Source organism: Halichoerus grypus, chromosome 2, assembly GCF_964656455.1.
Source record: "Halichoerus grypus chromosome 2, mHalGry1.hap1.1, whole genome shotgun sequence".
Taxonomy (NCBI): Eukaryota; Metazoa; Chordata; class Mammalia; order Carnivora; family Phocidae; genus Halichoerus; species Halichoerus grypus.
In genome coordinates, this window is record NC_135713.1 from 61466561 (window position 1) to 61484162 (window position 17602).

Consider the following 17602-nt stretch of genomic DNA (forward strand, 5'->3'; position numbering starts at 1 on the left):
AGGGGAGAGGACCCTCTGTGACAAGACAGTTTTCTTTTATTTTGAAGGGGGCTGGTTTGATTGGCTTTTAACTCTCTAAAGTTCAGAAATATCTGATTCAACTTTGTCATATTCCTGAACACTGAGGGAGGCAGGGATATGAGGTGATGACATGCTCAGGTTTTTTCCCTCCCAAGAAAAATGAGAAAATTACTGAGAAAATAATAAGTGCATGCATATGCAAACAGATGCTATGCAATATTCCTGACCAACGATGATGCCCTTTGCCATTCTCAAGGATTTGGAGCCACCAGCCCAACAAAATGGCAGAGGCCAGCAACAGAAATTCCAATGGAGGAGCATGAGAATTCTATGCCCTTTCTTAACCTTAAACAGACTTCAAAGGTGCAAGGATGGAGAGAAGCAATTCACAGGGTGCCTGACGAAGGGAGTGTCTTCAGTGGGGGAGGGAAAGGACCCAACTTCACTGGCTGAAGAAACAAAAAGAAATTTATGGGCTCATACATCTAAGGTGTTCAGGATACTATTAACTTAAGGTGCAGCTGGATCCAGGTGTTCACACAAGGGCTTTAGACATCTGTTTCTTTCCATCTTTTAGCCCTGGCTTTCCTCTGTGTTTGCTTCATTTTTGGGCAGTCTGTTTGTGGTGGCTCCAGCATCTCCGAGCCCAAATCTTACCAGAAAGAGCTCCTCCTCCCAAGAGGTTCCTGCAGGAGTCCCCTGGTTGGCTCTTTTGGGTCTGGCTTGGGTCATATGTCCATCCCTGACCCACTCACTGTGGCCAGGGTAATGCCATATGCTGAATAGTATGAGCCCATGCCTCGAGCCAGAGAGCTGGGGGACCCTTCCTAAGCCACAGGGCTGATGGGGAGGGTGCGGCGGCTCCCCAGAGGGAAGATGGGGGCTAGTGCCAGAAGAAGAGCAAAGGGATGCGAGGCAGGCAAGCCCAGTTGTTCACCACATGGGGTATGTGAGGTAGAAGCTGGGCCCATCCAGGACTTTCATTTATTTCCTTGGTATATCATCATTGCCAAGTGCTGTGGGGTGTTGAGGGAGTGGTTGCTCTTCTCTCTTCTGTCCTGCAAGGATGGCAGTCTGTTTTTTAAAAATAAAATATTTATCATCCTTTTTCTCCCAGCTTTGCGATATAATTGACATAGAACATGGTGTAAGTTTTAGGTATACAATGTAATGATTTGATATACCAATATACTGTGAAATGATCACCACCATAAGGTTAGTTAACACATCCCTCATATCACATAGTTACCTTTGTGTGTGTGTGTGTGGTTAAGATCTAAAATATAGCAACTTTCAAGGATACAGTACAGTATTGTTAACTGTAGTCACCATGCTGTCCGTCACATCCCCAGGACTTATTCATCTTATAACTGGAAGTTTGTGCCCTTTGACCACCTCGCCCATTTCCCCAACTACCATTCCCCACCCCCAATAACCACCGGTCTGTTCTCTGTTTCTTTGAGTTTAGTTTTTTAGATTCCACGTACAAGTGAGATCATATAGTACTTGTCTTTCTCTGTCTGACTTATTTCACTTAGCATAGTGCCCTCCAGATTCATTCATGTTGTCTCAAATGACATGATTTCCTTCTCTTTTTTGCGGCTGAATAATATTCCATCACACACACAGTCACACACCACATTTTCTTTATCTATTCATCTGTCAGTGGGCACTTAGGTTGTTTCCAGATTTTGGCTACTGTGAATAATGCTGCAGTGAACATGGGGGTGCAGGTATCTCTTCAAGATATTGATTTCATTTCCTTCGTATATATACCCAGAAGTAGGGTTGCTGGATAATATGATAATTCTATTTTTAAATTTTTGAGGAATCTTCATAACTGTTTCCTACAGTGGCTGTACCAGTTTGCATTCCCACGAACAGTGCACAGGGGTTCTCTTTTCTCCACATCCTTGCCAACACTTGTTATCTCTTGTTTTTTTGATAATAGCCATTCTAACAGGTGTCAGGTGATATCCCATTGTGGCTTTGATTTGCATTTCCCTGATGATCAGTGATGTTGAACACCTTTTCATGTACCAGTTGGCCATTTGAATGTCTTCTTTGGAAAAATGTTTATTCAGGTCCTTTGACCATTTTTTAAAAAAATTTTATTATTTATTTATTTGAAAGAGAGAGAGAGCGCGCGTGCACGCACAAGCAGCAGAGAGGGGCAGAGGGAGAAGCAGACTCCCCACTGAGCAAGGAGCCCAATGCGGGACTCGATCCCGGGACTCCAGATCATGATGTGAGCTGAAGGCAGATGCTTAACCAACAGAGCCACCCAGATGCCTGCCCTTTGACCGTTTTTAAATTGGATTATTAATAACTATTGGACTGTATGATTTCTTTACATATTTTGGATATTAACTCCTTATCAGATATGTGGTTTACAAATATTTTCTCCAGTTCCATATGTTGCCTTTAAATTGTGTTGATTGCAATCACCTCCTGATTTGGGGCAATAAGGAGCCTTGTGGTCAGGATGCCAGTAAGGATGTTTTTGGGTGATGGCTGTTCTGTTTGAGGTTTTGCAGCATGCAGACAACTACAAACATTTATTTTCTTGCTCATGAGTCTGGGGTTGACTGGGTCTTGGTTGGGATTGACAGCTTGGCTCCAGGCTGCTGGTTGAGTCCAAGTCTCTTTGGACTAGCGGCTACTTGGGGCATGCTTTCTCATGGCAGATCATGGAAGTGTAAAGGGGCAAACCAAACTGTGCAAATCCTGGGAGAGTTCCTCTTGTGTCACATCTACTAAAATTACCTTGGCCAAAGCAGAGCACATAGGCAAGCCCAGTGTCAGTGCGGTGAGGATGTGCTCTGTGTCACCCTGCTTGGCAAGGCCACGTGGTAGAGGGAGGGAAAAAGAAATGGAAACAATTGTCTGATCTTCCATATGTTTCCTTCATGAGAACTCATCTGTGTTAGGCGTCCTGCACAGAATTAGCTTCATGGCCCATTCAGTCCTTTCTGTGTCTGATGGTGATGGTGATAAAGGGGTGGTTTTGCAAGAGCTTGAGTTTCCTCCTTGAGATCAGAATCAGGGTTGGGATGGGTGCCCAGATCTCCTCAGGCATTGCTCCACTTAGTGTGTAATGGGATGGTCTTCACTCTTACCTGTCCGGAGCCTCCTGCTGGATAGGCAGGTGATCAAGGTAAGGGTCAGCTGAGTCCAGGGCCGGGAGAGGCCTGATGAGAGGGCTGCAGAGCATGGGGCCAAAGGTGAGCTGGGAGAGCCAAATCAACAGCCAGAAAGCCAATCTGGCTAAGGGGACTGTCTGGAGGGGTAGGCAGAATGAGATTGAATCAGGGAAATTGGACAGAGCCCAGGGGACAGGCCAAAGCAAGAGGGTGCTGGACAGATTGGGGGTGGGGGCTCAAGAAAGTTCCCAAGCAACAGGAATTCTCAGCCCGGAAGGGAAGGAAGTGTTAAGATTTGAGACGTGACCCATTTTTTAACCCCAAGGAGGAAACAGTTGCTGGGCAGGCAATTTCCCCTCTGATTCCTGCCTTGGCAAATTTCTTTGAACTGCTTAAAAATGTCAATATCCACAATCACCATAAGAAGCTCATATACCATAGAAACACTTGCAAAGAAATAGAGTGTGGTAGTTATTTTTCTTTTTTAGCTCCTGGTGAAGGCTGAATGTTTTCCAGGGTGAATGGTTACTACTGAGATTTTCTTTCCAGAGCTCTGAGTTTTTTCCTTATAATTACCGTCAGTATTGCCGAAGTGGGCCTGTTACGTTTGAGTAATGGAGGCACAGATTGGCAACTGCAGCAGCAGAAAAAAGGGCACAGTTACTGTAAATGGGTATTTCTGTTGTGACGGAGCCATTCTGTGTAGTCCTGTTACATATCGGGAGTCTGGGGGGCGGGGGGCAGAGGCAGAGCAGGTGGAGGGAGGGAGGAGAGGGCTCTTGGAGGGCAGAGAGCAAGTTTCTCCTGCAGAGAATGTGGGGCCTTCTGCACAGCTGGGCGTCCGCAGATGGCAAGGATCACATTTCCGGATCTGGTGTGAGCAAAGGAGGCACAGAAAGCCTCTACTTTTCTGTGCAGTTGGAGGCTGATATTGGTACCAGATGGGAGAGAACGAACTTATTATTAGTAATGATAATACCAAGATCTGCGAGGCATTTATTGTCCGCCACAGAGTAGGTTCAGACTGTACGTGCTTTATCTCTTGAAGATAATCCCAATACAGTAGGTACTATTATTATTCCCATTTTACAGATGAGAAAACCAAGGGTGAACATGGTGAAATCACCTACTTAGGGTTATATGTCCAGTAAATGGTAGAGCAGGAATCCAAACCCAGGCGCCACTGAAGCTCATGGTGACTCATCCAGTATAAGCGCCCAGCATGGCATGACTGTGACAGTCACAGGTCAGGCTTAGCCAGGGTTTCTAGATGCCCAGGGTACTGACACAGGCACAGTGGCTCCCCGCGGGCTGAGTGCTGGAGAGGGCAGCCAGACCACAAGTGGCCCTGGGGCCCTATCTGCGGAGGATCAGGGGAAGGGACTGGATTTTTCAACCAAAAAAGGAGAAGAACCATAGAGTGGACATGGTGGTTGTCTCTCCGACATTCACCACACCCTTCTCCCATTGTGTAACACTAGGAGTGGGGGGAGGGGGAGGGGTTTAGTAGATTGACCCACAGCTTGGATGGATCCTGGTTGATCTATAGCTAAGCCAGTCATGGATGTCCCATCCCCCTTGCCTCTGTGATTGTCTTAGAGATGGCAGATCTAAGACATTTCAGGCCAATGAAATGCAGGGAGGGGTTTGGTAGGGGCTTCTAGGAAAGTAAGTCTGTGCTTTGATGAGGGGGTTCAGGAAAGGGCCAGCTCTCTGTCTACCCCTCCCCTCAACAGTAAGCAAGAAAGCAGGTAGCTTTGCTGGCTGTTGGCAGCCACCCTGTAACCACAAAGTCATCCAGCCCTGGATGATGGCAGAGCCACTAGATCAATCCCCCTCCCCCACACAAGCCCACGCCGACTCAGGGGCTGCCTCTCAGGCAAGTCTATAAATCTCCTTATTGTTTTATCCTCACTGAGCTGCGTGTTTTCTTGATGCTACAGCATTTTAACTGGCATATCCTGGGTTACAAAAGGAAGATAAGCTCGATGTCTTTGTTCCCAGGAAAGCAGATTAGAACTATGGGGAGCTAGGTATCTGACTCAATGGAAGGAGCTGTCTTGTGGTGAGTGCTCTAGCATTTGAAGCATCCAAGCTAAGGCTGGGGAATCTTCAAGAGATTTCTTTCTTTCTTTTTTAAATTATATTCCGTTAGCCACTGTATAATATATCATTAGTTTTTGATGTAGTGTTCAGTGATTCATTAGTTACGTATAACACCCAGCACTCATCACAACATGTGCCCTCCTTAATACTCATCACCCTGTTACCCCTCTCTTCCCTCTGAAACCCTCAGTTTGTTTCTGGGGGTCGATAGTCTCACTCTCTGATTTCTCCCCCTTCAGATTTCCCTCCCTTCCCCTATGGTCCTCCGTGCTATTGCTTATATTCCACATACGAGTGAAACCATATTATAATTGTCTTTCTCTGCTTGACTTATTTCACTTGGCATAATCCCCTCCAGTTCCATCCATGTAGATGCAACTGGTGGGTATTCATCCTGTATACAATGGAATATTATTCAAGAGATTTCTAAGAGGGAGGAGAGACATGGCTACTGGTATGCTCACCAGTGTCAGGGTGGGGACTCCCACTTAAGAGTGGGAGTGGGACTCTGAGGCAGGGGGCTGATGCTGAATGCCCCTCCCTGCTGCAGGACAACGTCTCAAGGACAACTGAGGGCACCCACGTAGTTTTTCCTGCATCATCTTCAAAAGAGACCAGAATTTTATTTTATTTTTATTATTATTAATATTTTTAAAAGATTTTATTTATTTATTTGACAGAGAGAGACACAGCGAGAGAGGGAACACAAACAGGGGGAGTGGGAGAGGGAGAAGCAGGCTTCCCACCGAGCAGGGAGCCCGATGCGGGACTCGATCCCAGGACCCTGGGACCATGACCTGAGCCGAAGGCAGACGCTTAATGACTGAGCCACCCAGGCGCCCCCAAAAGAGACCAGAATTTTAAAAATCATTTTCCCCACAACTCCCACATATTAAGAAGTTGAGTCTAAGTGGTGCTCATGTGATGTGTATTATAGCTAACACATCGGCTGTAGGTCAAGTTGGTGGTGCAGTTGCATTGTATTTTTTTAGTTTTTTGTATGGTTTAGAGTAAAATGGGACTTTTCATATAATTAATGCGACTGATGCAGCAGTGTCCATCATATCGGGCATGCCGTATAAATTCTTAGCATGGCAAACTATTGTAAAGGTTTATGGTTGTGGTATCTTTGCTTTCCTGACATATTGAGTCATACTTATGATTTAATTATTGTGAAGTCCAGAGTTAGGAACGCTTTGTAACCTTGCCACAGCAATATTGTTTTTGTGGGGAAGAGGGAAGCCAGTCCATTTTAGTCATTGTGTTAATTTATAAACACATTGCCTGTTCTAGGTTCCTTTCACAATCCCTTCTGGATCTGTCATCTATGAATTTATTTGAACATTTTTTAAAAAGCATTGACTGTTTCCAGGGTGTACCACCCACTTGCTATGAGAAGCCATGCTTTCTTGTATTTATCCTAAACTTGTATTTCCTGAGAGGCCAGTGTCTTCAGTGTCCCCCACTTTGGATTACTCTCCTGGGGCGTGACAAGCCCAGGATGATGAGCAGCAGTGGCCTTGGTCATTCTCACCTAATGCCACCTTAACTTTGTTTTGTATAAGTGGCTCATTTACTCTCCTCCGCTGGGTCTCAAAGCAAATTAACAGTATCAGGGGATTTTGCTGAATGAAGATGGAATTAAGCAGAGACCATAGAATATACTGGTGCTACTTTGGCAGCCTTTTACGTGGTGAAGCGAGGGAGAACTTGGCTCCTGGCTGCCTTGCCCAGGAGGATGGGTGAAAGAAGGCCATATTGCAAGCAGTGTGTTCTGGGTCATTACTGAGTCCAGAAGGACTCAGGCTAGACAGTAGAGATCCTTATTTGAATTCATAGAAGCAGCCTTTTAGTTCCCAGATAGAATGGCTATTCCTCAGTTGTCAAGCTCTTGTGCTTATTTTCTGAGTTGGAAGATGGGCACAGGGCAGGAAGAATCAGGCATGTTCTCAAATGTCTGGGATAATAGGCATCATTTTCTTAAATTATCTCTGCTTCCTGTAGAATTAGTTTTTTGAGCTCAGAGTCCCCCGGATCTCTTGCTAGCTGCCCTGAAGCAGGCACGTTGCACGCCTTTCTTAGTCCAGAGCTGCAGATGGATGTCTGAGGTCTTTTCTTCTTGCCCAGTACCAGAGGGAGAACACACAAACTGCTTAAGGTTTGCCCAAGGGGCTGGGCCCAGTGTGTGGCCCATCAGCCCCAATGCTCTGTGTGCCCAGCTCCACACTGAACCTCCAGTTCCTGTTATACAGCTTAGGAAAACGAGACTATTTGCAACTTGAAAGCCCATCCCTGGCCAGGGCACTTGCTAGCAGAGATCTAGAGGAATTAAGGACTTCAGCATAATACCCCAGTTCTAGCTTTTGCTCTCCAGCTCAGAGGAGCTACTCTGTGTGCATTTTTGTGCACGCTTGTCTTTCTCTCTGACTTTTTGAAAGCATAGATTGCTGGTCCTTATCGAGGGCTGACTTTGACCATGCATTCACTTTCTCTAAAGCTCCCAACCACCTTATAGGGTCTGTGTCATTCCTCCATTGGATGGACAAAGGAAATCATGCTCCAGGGAAGGAGGCACCTAGCCTGGAGTTACACTGCTTTGGGGTGGCAGAAGTGGGATTTCCCATTCTGAAATGCCACTGTCTACTGATTTGCTCATACAAGATTGGAGAAGCACTTTTAAAAAGATGAGAAAAAGTAGAAATGTGTTTGTTCTAAGTTCCTTGCCTATAACAGCTGGCTTGGTTTTTCATTTCTCCAGGTTTTGATGCTTTTGTAAAGGCAAGACCCATGCTTTGTTCTCTGTCCCATAAAGGCTCCCTTGGCAGAGCAGGGAGCAGTGGGCTCTAGGGCCCCAGGAGGTGGTGCATTACCCAGAGGATTATTGACCCTCATTTAGTGATGGGCCTTGGGGCTGATACTGAGGAGACTAGGGTTCTCTACATGGTCTCAGGAAGGGGTGAATTTAGTTCTGTTGCTTCTTTGAGTGTGAGGATAAACCTCGATGGGCTTCCTTTTCCTGTCTCCCTCTCCCCCTCTCACTACCCTTGTGTATATTGGCCTGTCTTACTTGACCACCATTTCCCCCATGGTTTTAGGGGGAACCTTGTAAATGATCAGTTTGTGTTTTCCAGCACCAATTGTAAGCCTACATCAGTAACACAGAGAGGTCTCTCTATACTCACTTTCTATCTCTGGCCTCCTTTTTGGCCAGAATAGTAGGCATTCTGGAAGTTATGCCCCTCTTAAGACCTTCTTCCTGCCTCTCCTGCTGGCATTGATGGGTTTTCTCTCCTCACATCTTTTTCATGAGTGGTAATTTCTCTGTTCCTTGACTCACAATGGTGCAGCAAGGAATCCTCTTGCCACTTAATAAGACTCTGTGTTTGAAAGCCCATCTCAAATGCTCTTGCCTCCATGAGGTTCTCCCTGAGTTATCCTCAACTGGGTATATCCTTGCCCTTCTTCATATCCGCAGCACTGGTAGTCTATCTTTAATCGTTTTTTTCTTTAAAACATGCTGTTTCTCCCTATTTCCCTAGTTGTAAAATTAGCACATATCCATCATAGAAAGTGGAAAATGCAGAAAGGCACAAAGAAGAAAATAAGAATTAGCAAGATAATGATAAGCTCTAGCATTGGGCAGGATCGTATGTAGGCACTCTTCAAAGATCTTCCATGTATATTCATCCAGCTCATTTTCACAGCTCCTCCTGGAGGTTGCTATTACCAGAATCCTGATTTTACACATGAGGAAATGATGTTCACGGTGGTCACGACCTGTGTCTCAGACATCATCCAGGGCCCTGTGTGATGTGGAGATCTTGCTGAACTCGGCTGAGCAGGTTCCATGGCTGTGAGAGTTGGGGAGTCCTGGGCCAAGCCCCTGGGCTTCTCCTGGTTCCTGCTCCAGACTCCATGCAGCCTGGGGTGCTGCTTGGATGTCCAGTTGGATGCCAGCTGTCCAGAGATGGCAACATTCAGAGGCCACCTCTGTGTTACTTTCTTCCTACTTCTCCCTCTGTGACTTCTCCTTGGGTCAGACAGAGGCTGCCACACATAAAGAGAAGCCGGTTTTAATTGTGGGAATAAAAAGCACAAGAAGTAATGACCACAGCAAACATTTATGGAGCGCTTACCATGTGCCAAACCCTGTTCTGGGAGCTGTGTATGTGTGTGTGTGTGTGTGTGTGTGTGTGTGTGTGTGTGTGTGTGTGAACTCTTGTCCTCCTCACACAATAGCTGCATTCTGGATGAAGGGACTTCAACACAGAGAGGTTAAGAAACTTGACCGAGTTACACAGCTAGAATGCAGTGTGATTCAAGCTCAGGTGGATTTATTACTTCTTTAACCTTACAATTAGAATGAGGAATAAGGAACAGCCTCACGGGCCTCTCCCCACCCCAGACCACAAAGGTGTTCCCGGGATGGAGGGATGACTGGCAAAGAGTGGGTATGGGGCATAGTATAAGATGGGGGACCTGACTGAGGTCCAGGCAGAGAGGGGAAGGTCAGCAGTGAGAGACTGTCAGGGGCAGCCTGGGAGCTGATCTGATGCCCACAGGGGAGTCCCAAAAGCTCTTTGTCTAGTCACTTGAACCTATGGCCTTTGGGACACCTGTGGATCATCCATCAGAACAACACTCACCTGAGCCTGGAGACTTTGCCAAGTCCCATCTAAACAGCCCTGTGTGGACACCCCCATTCTTTCAAGGTCCATCATACCTGTAGCCCCTGGAAATAGAGGGCAGGGGGTCTCGGCACCTAGAGAGATGGTAGCTGTGCTCTTGAACTTGGGTAGGAACAGCATTGAAACCCATCACCTCTTCTGATCTTCAAGGGACAAATTGAACACCTTTCAGGTCATGGGAAGTCAGAAATAGACAGTCATGTGGATGAAGGCTGGGAAGACTTCTTAGAGAAAGAAGAGTATAGCCTGGTTCTAGAATGACAGAGACAAATTCACCTGGAGGAGGAGTGAGGAAGGAGCACACACCAGCCTGAGGAGAAGGGCTGAGAGAAGGGAGTGGCTCGGCATCCAGGGATACAGACTGAGAGGACCCTCCAGAAGCCGGGTTGGGGTACATGGTAGGCCGTGTACCATCTGGGATGGGGGATGTGATGAGGTCAGGGAGAAGTGTGGGTGTGAGAATCAGACCCACTGTGAGAATTGGGCTTGAATCCTAGCTCTGCTACTTATTAGTTATCGGATTTCTGGCAAGTCACATGTCCTGCCCTCACCCTAACCTCAGTTTCTTCACTTGTAAAATGGAAGCTGTAACACCTACCTAAGGAAGCCCCAAGCAGGACTTGGTGAGATCATGAACAGACAGTGCCTAGCCCAGTGCCTGGCACATACATAGAACTTGCTTAACAAATGGTATTCATTACTCTTGCTCTGCTGGAAAATCTCCTCGAACTGCTGCTTTGTTTTATATGTCTTCATGCAATGTCCCCAGGTAGCAGTCCCCAAGAAGACACATTCTAGCCTCCACATCTGAAAGAAAGGGGGAAAATCTTAGTGGATGTTCAGCTAGAAGAAAATTATACAGTGGGCATAAAGGAAATGTGGGGATGCCATTCCTCCATCTTAATTTGATTTTGGTTTGCTTTTCCTGGGAAGCTGTATTCATTTGAGTAGTTTTCCTGGCAAACATTGGAAACATATGTCTGGTTCTTTCATGCACAACGGGGATGCTTCTGGCTTCCGTCTGTGCATAGACCAGGGTTCAGGAGAGCTGTTTTTCTTATGGCGGGGTGGGATTTGCCTTGATCCATCCCACCGCCCTCTACTCAGCCCCTTTCTGGGAAATGGAAGCTGATGGACCCGTGTTGCTGCATCTCTGCCCTCAGCCCTTCTCAGTGACCGCCGCCCCACGCAGACCCTCCCCAGTACTCAAGTTAGTGACAACACCAAGCCAAGTCAGAATTCAATGGGAAATTAGAGGTCATTTGCCCAAGCCTCTTCTTGTCTCACTCAGCCGAGGCATCCACAGGAAGACCCTCTGTCTTCTAGGAAGCGTCTGTGTCTATGTTTTCTTCAAAGAAAAACAAGGAAGTTCTGCCTGCGCTCGCTTCTGCAGATAGCACTGAAGGCTTTTTAAAAAGACACAGCCAACTTCTCGTTTTCCTGCCCCACTCCCTGGCCCCATCCATCATTTTGTGGCTGTGTTCACACCTGATGAGTGTCTCCCAGGATGTGTAGCCAGTACCAGGCACATAGTTGGCATCCAGTAGGTGCTGAATGCTGCATGTGGAGGCCAAAGGTCATTTTGAACATCTCATTTATCTTTACTCCACTTCTTCGTGCTTTGTAGCTCCTTTCCTGGTCCTCCCCTTGGAGGTATCAATGTTAAAGATCAGCTAACCTGATATCCGAACCTCACTCTCCCATGTGTCACTTTCACAGTTATTTGTAATATTTAAGTACTAATAGACATGATCAAATAGATTCTTTTTTTTTTTTTTTTTTGCAGTTTTGGAAAGAGTGAATTTCTTTTTTAAAAATTTTAATTCCAGTCTAGCTAACATACAATGTTATATTAGTTTTAGGTGTTGAATATAGTGATTCAACAATTCTGTACATGACTCAGTGCTCATCGTAAGTGTGCTTTTAATCCCCTTCAACTATTTCACCCATTCCCCCCCCCCCGCCTCCCCTTAAACAGATTCTTAAAATTAACTTTTTAAAAAACTCAATCTCATTTTAAAGGAAAACTTTAAGGGCTTGATGAGCTAGTTACATTTTTATAAGCAGAAAAATAAATCTGTATCAGTTTGAATGAAATAAAATTGAAGAGTGTTCATTTGCATTCCACCTGTGGACTCTGCCTCACATTTGGCTGATACAGCTGTGAGTGAACCTCTTCATGGTGCAGGTGAGGAAACTGAGGCCCGGTGGTATGAAGTTACTTGCTCAAGGCCACACAACTAGCCAGTGGCTGAGCTTGGACTTGAACCAGATCGTCTGAGTTATTTATGCATCTTGGCAGCCATCTATCCCTCTGATTCATGTGGTCCCATGAAAATGTTTGGAGTGCAAGCACAGCTCCAGGTGTTGTGGCAGATGCAAAGAGTACAATGGAGGGCCTGTTCTGGTAGACTCAGGATATGGTGGGGGAGACAGTGTTCCAACAAACCATCTCAGTGCTGAGTTATGTGACAAGAGCTTTGCTAGAGACAGGCAAAAAGGATCATGGGAGAGAGGAGCTCAGGGCCTGGGATTGTGCATCTGGATTCTCGTGCTGCCCTTATCCAGGGCTAAGGTGATACCACTCTCCATGCAATAAATAACACTCAGCCACCCCATTTCCTGCCCCACAGTCGTGTCATGTGGCATAGTGTGTTGGCTAAGAGAGAGCACAACCTCAGGGGTCCCTCCGACCTGGGTTCAAATTAGGTGTGCACATCACTAGCTTTGTGACATAGTCACCTCTCAGATGCTAGCTTCCTTCTGTAAGATGAGGTTTATGTGACCTGCCTATATTTTATAGATGTGGAAAGGAAATGAAGTCATGCATGTAAAGCACTGAACATTGCCTGGCCTATCATAGATACCCAAGAAGTGAGAGCTTTTATGTGTTCTAGACAGATAGTTGCTACACATGCCTGCCATATCCCTTCCTCACACCGAATCATGGGCATCTTTTTATTCTTCCCACCAATCTATTTGATAGTGCAGAGCCCCGGTGTGAGGGTCTTTAAAACCGCCTCTCATGTGATCTAGGGCGCTCCAGTCAGAGTTTGGGGCATGTCCTTTGTCAAAGCAGTCATCTCTCTTGCACATGCAGATGAGAAGTTGACCCTTAAACACAACTTGGGAAGTGACTCCCATTAACAAAAGTCAGCATAAAAACATGGTGGCCTCATGGTCTTTAGGCCTGGCAATTGGAAGTTGGGGTTGAGTCTGTCTGACTTCATTTCTGGAGGCAAACGTAGCTCCAGCATTACCCAAATTGGGCAGTGAGGGAATTCTCATGTTCCCAACACTTTCAACAATGTCCCATTATGCTTGGTGAGTCACAATTGGGCCCTTGTCCATGGAACAGCATGTGTCTGTCTGTAGTGAGTACAGTGCCTTGCTGTATGTTTGAACTAATTTCATAGGCTTGTCTCCACCACGGATGTTACTTGCCTCCTTTTTTGACGGTTGCTGGAAGCTTGTATCAGAGAAAGAAAGGGAAAGTGCTATGATTCTTTCCACTGGGCAACTGTGCATGTTGGAGGTAGTGCCCGGGAAGGAAAGTTGGGTTCAAGAGAATTAAAAGTAAAGTCTTGGGTATCTGCAAAAAGGCACTTACCTTAGTTGGCAGGTCAAAGAAAACTCTCAGGTCACCTGTAATTGTTGCGGTTAATGCTGAGGGCTTGCTTTCCCTTGACAGGCAGAGGAAGGAACAGCAGAATATTGAAACAGCTCCCTGGACATGCCAGCGTCAAGGAGGCACTGCAGACTGTGTGCAGAGACAGCTGATTTGCTTCTTGTGTTGTTACGATGGTGAACTTGGACAATTGCATAGACAATGGAGAACCCCAGGAACACAGACTTGATTTCTAACATTCCAAAGTGGGGGAAGAACTGCTGGTGTCTGCTCAGTTCCAAGGACACCCTGGCCTGTTGCTTTTTCCCACTGCCTGGCCCACATGCCTTGGCTGTGTTGAGCATCAGCCACTCAGAAGGTGGGCCCAGGGCCAGCCTTGCTTGCACCCTCTCAGACCTCCGCACCATTGCAGATACTGGAATGCCCACATCCCCTCGGTTCCCTGGTGAACTCCTGGCCAGCTGCCAGCAGCCAGTGGAGACTACAGTTTCTCCAGCGGGTCCCTTGACCTCCCATCCTTTGGGTAGCTGCCTCTGGTCCCCTCGTAGGTTTACACCCTCTACTGTAGTACTAAGACGGAGAGTTAAAGCTCCTTGGCAAGGTCTTTGCTGGTTGCTCTGTCTTCTCAACTAGACAGTGGGCTTTCTGAGAGCAGGGACCTTGGCTGTCTTGCTCACTCTCATGTTGTCAGCACACAGGACACTTCCTGGCAGGCAGAAGGTGCTCAGTAAAAGCTCAAGTGCCACACGAAGGCATGAATGAATGACTAGCATCCGCAGGTGATACTGTGTCTGGTGAGGCATCATCAGTTTCCTGGAGGCCTGGAACTCCTGCAATTAGCCATTCTAGTCTGTTACTATTTTGTCACTAGAAGGCGCCCTTTAAAAGTCCCATCTGTGACCTGTTCTTATTCCTCAGTACCTTAGCATGTGTGAGTTGGCAGGATGACAAGGTACCTGAGGAAATAAACTGGGCTTGGTATGATTTTGGGGTGGAAGGAGGGCAGCGTAAGTGTGTGAGGCAAGGGGTGAGTAAGAAAGATCTGGAATGAGGCTGCGGGGTACTATCCAAGCAGGTCCCTGAACTGAGGGGCTCCTTCTGGGCGTGACACCTAGGACAGTGTCCTTGATAGGGAAGAGCGCTGGGAAGGAGAAGGCAAGAGGTCAAATGTTCCTATTAGCCTGAGGCTAAGCCTAGGGGGACTTTATACCTGGGGAGGGGGGCGGGGGAGGTGTCCCAGGTGAGTTCTAGGTCCTTGTTTCTCGCTTCTTAGACAAGGTAATTCCTGAACCCACTTCCATTCCTTTGTTCATTCATTCATTGACCTAAACCACACTGACCACTTATAATGCACCAGAAACTGTTCTAGTTGTCAGGGTACGGTGACAAGCAAAATGGACAAGTTTCCTGTCCTCACGGAGCTTACGGTCTAGTTGGGGAGAAACAGATACTAAACAAATATATCTATCATGATACCAGATAACCATTAAGTGTCCTGAAGAGAAATGGAGTGGGGAAGGCCAGTGGTAAGCCATGGCGTGCGGTTTTAGATAGGGCGGTCAGTGTGGCTACGTTGAGGAGGGGACACCAGGGCAGAGAATAAAGGAAGGGACCCTGCTATGTGGGTTTTTCACTGGAGGGAGACAAAGAGACTGAATGCAAGTCCAGCTCCCTTGCTTTTGGCAAGCATGTAGGATTGGGAGAAATAGGTTCCCTTTGGAAGTAATTCTTTCATCTGAGCTGAGTAGGGGCCTTTGACAGGCGGGTGTGCTGGGCATCCTTGGCTTTGAGTTGGCTACAACACTTCCTACTGAGCCTCACATTACTCCTTTGCAAAGTGGGGACGGCTTAGATCCCCTTCACAGGGCTCTCTTGAAGGTTCAGTGAGCTGACTTGGTGACTGTGAGGGACCGCGCCCAGGAGTATGATCTATACGTTCCGCATGTGTCAGCCTTCCAGGTGTGGAAGCTCCACAGCAGTTGGTGGCCCACTGATTCTGGGGAACTGTTGGACACCCTCTTTTATGCCCTTGAGCCTGACCCCCTACCTCTGCCCAGGACTCCCATTAGGGTTAGGTTCCGACAGTTGAGAGGCTAAACTTAACAGCTTTGCGATCTGGGGCACGTTATGGTCCCTATGCGGTTTCCATATCTGTAAAACAGGATCAGAGCAGTACTGTTTTGTGGGGTGTGAGGAGAATGGAACCGATCGTGCCAGGGGGCCTGAAGCCATGCCTAACACATCGCCCTAAGTAAGTGTCTGTCATTCTGCCCATTGCTTCTGTGCCTTCCCAACGCCACTGGGACTTCCTGTGGAGAAGAGGCCTGTTCCATTCATCTCTTGGTTCCCAGTGGCTACGTCAGGCTTGGCAGAGGGTAGGCCTTCAATAAATGTTGGATGGGTGTGTGGCTTGATGGATTAGGTGGATAAGTGGGGGAATGAGCTTCTTTGTATTCCTCCTAAACTTTATGCAAAGCTGTGAAGGCGATGAAAGAAAATGTGGAGGGTGCTGACGGTAGAGTTTGGAGAAGGGGCAGAGCATGATGCAAGCTTTCCTGCAGACATGGCTGAGGACGGAGGGGAGAGGGTACCTGGCCCCCCTCAGCTGGTCCCGCAGCTGACTGGGGGTGGGCTTCGTGCCCAGCGCGGCACAACACTATCCTCTCTTCTCCTCACAGCCCCCCCCAGGAGGTAGTAGTAGTACCGCTTCTCTCTTACAGGTGAGGAAGCTGAGGCTTGGAGAAGTGAACTGACTTTCTTGAGGCCACACCCAGGAAAGCTGATTCCAGAACGTTTGCCCTCAGCCCTTATGCTCCACGGTTGGGTCTGTTCCTCAGCCACATTATGAACAGTTCTGCTATAGAGCGCTGAGCTAAGGACTTACTCTTTGGAAGTCCTTCTTTCATCTGAGGTGAATGGGGACCTTTGGCAGGCGAATGGGCCAGCTCTGAGTGCTAGGCATTCTCAAGTTGGGGTTGTTTACCCCACCCTCTTCTTGGGAAAATTCTGTGATCTCTCCAGAGCAGTTTGGCTGAGTTCATTCAATTCACAGGTAATGATAAAGCTGGTGTCTGGTGATGTACACCCTGAATTCAGAAATGTGATCGTAGAAATGTGAAATTGAGAAAAGGGGGGTGGGATCTTAGAATGGAGGAAACACAGTGTTTATTGAGTGCTTACAATATGCTAGCACCTTGTATATTTTCTCAATAGTCTTTCCTAATAAGGGTTCCTCCTGAGATTTGAACCCAGGTCTCTTAGGCTTCCAAACCCTGTCCTTTAGACTGGGAATGAGCATTGGTTGTGATGAAGAGGGGGTTCCCCAAGGTTCAAAACTCTCTGTGCACCCAGTGTCCTGTTAGGAGTCTAAATGTGCGTAAGTTCATAATTGCTATGTTTTCCAGTCATTTGACAGCTCTCATTTGCTCCATCTCAAAGAATGCTGGGTTTTCCTCTACCCACCTCCACCTTTCAGGGGAAATTACACTGCTCAAAAGAAATCCCAGTGTATATACCCAAAAGAATCAAAAGCAAGGACTCCAAGAGATATTTGTAAACCCATGTTCATAGCAGCATTTTTCACAAGAGCCAAAAGGTGGAAGCAACACGAGTGTCCATCGATGGATGAATGGATAAGGAAAATGTGGTACCTACGTACAGTGGATGGTTAGTCATCCTTAACAAGAAAGGACATTCTGACACATGCTACAGCATGGGCGGATCCGGAGGACATGATGCTGAGTGACATAAGACAGACACAAAAGGACAAATACTGTCTGCTTCTACTCACATGAAGGGCTTAGAGTAGTCAAATTCCCAGAGACGGAAAGAAGGATGATGGTTGCCAGGGCCTGATGGGGAGGAAATGGGGAGCTGTTGGCTAATGGGTATAGAGTTTCAGTTTTTCAAGATGAAAAGAGTTACAGAGACAAATGGTGATGATGGTGGCACAACAGTGTGCTTAACGCCACTGACCTGTACGATGAAATATAGTTGCGATGGCAATTTTGTGTTAT

The 17602-nt window shown here is 46.9% G+C and overlaps 1 long non-coding RNA gene across 2 annotated transcripts in view; it reads left to right on the forward strand.

The window, feature by feature from the left end:
* LOC118553353 (uncharacterized) overlaps positions 1-17602 on the forward strand; it is a 179893-nt gene that overhangs the window by 112817 nt on the left and 49474 nt on the right. The gene's annotated exons all lie outside the window — the stretch shown is intronic.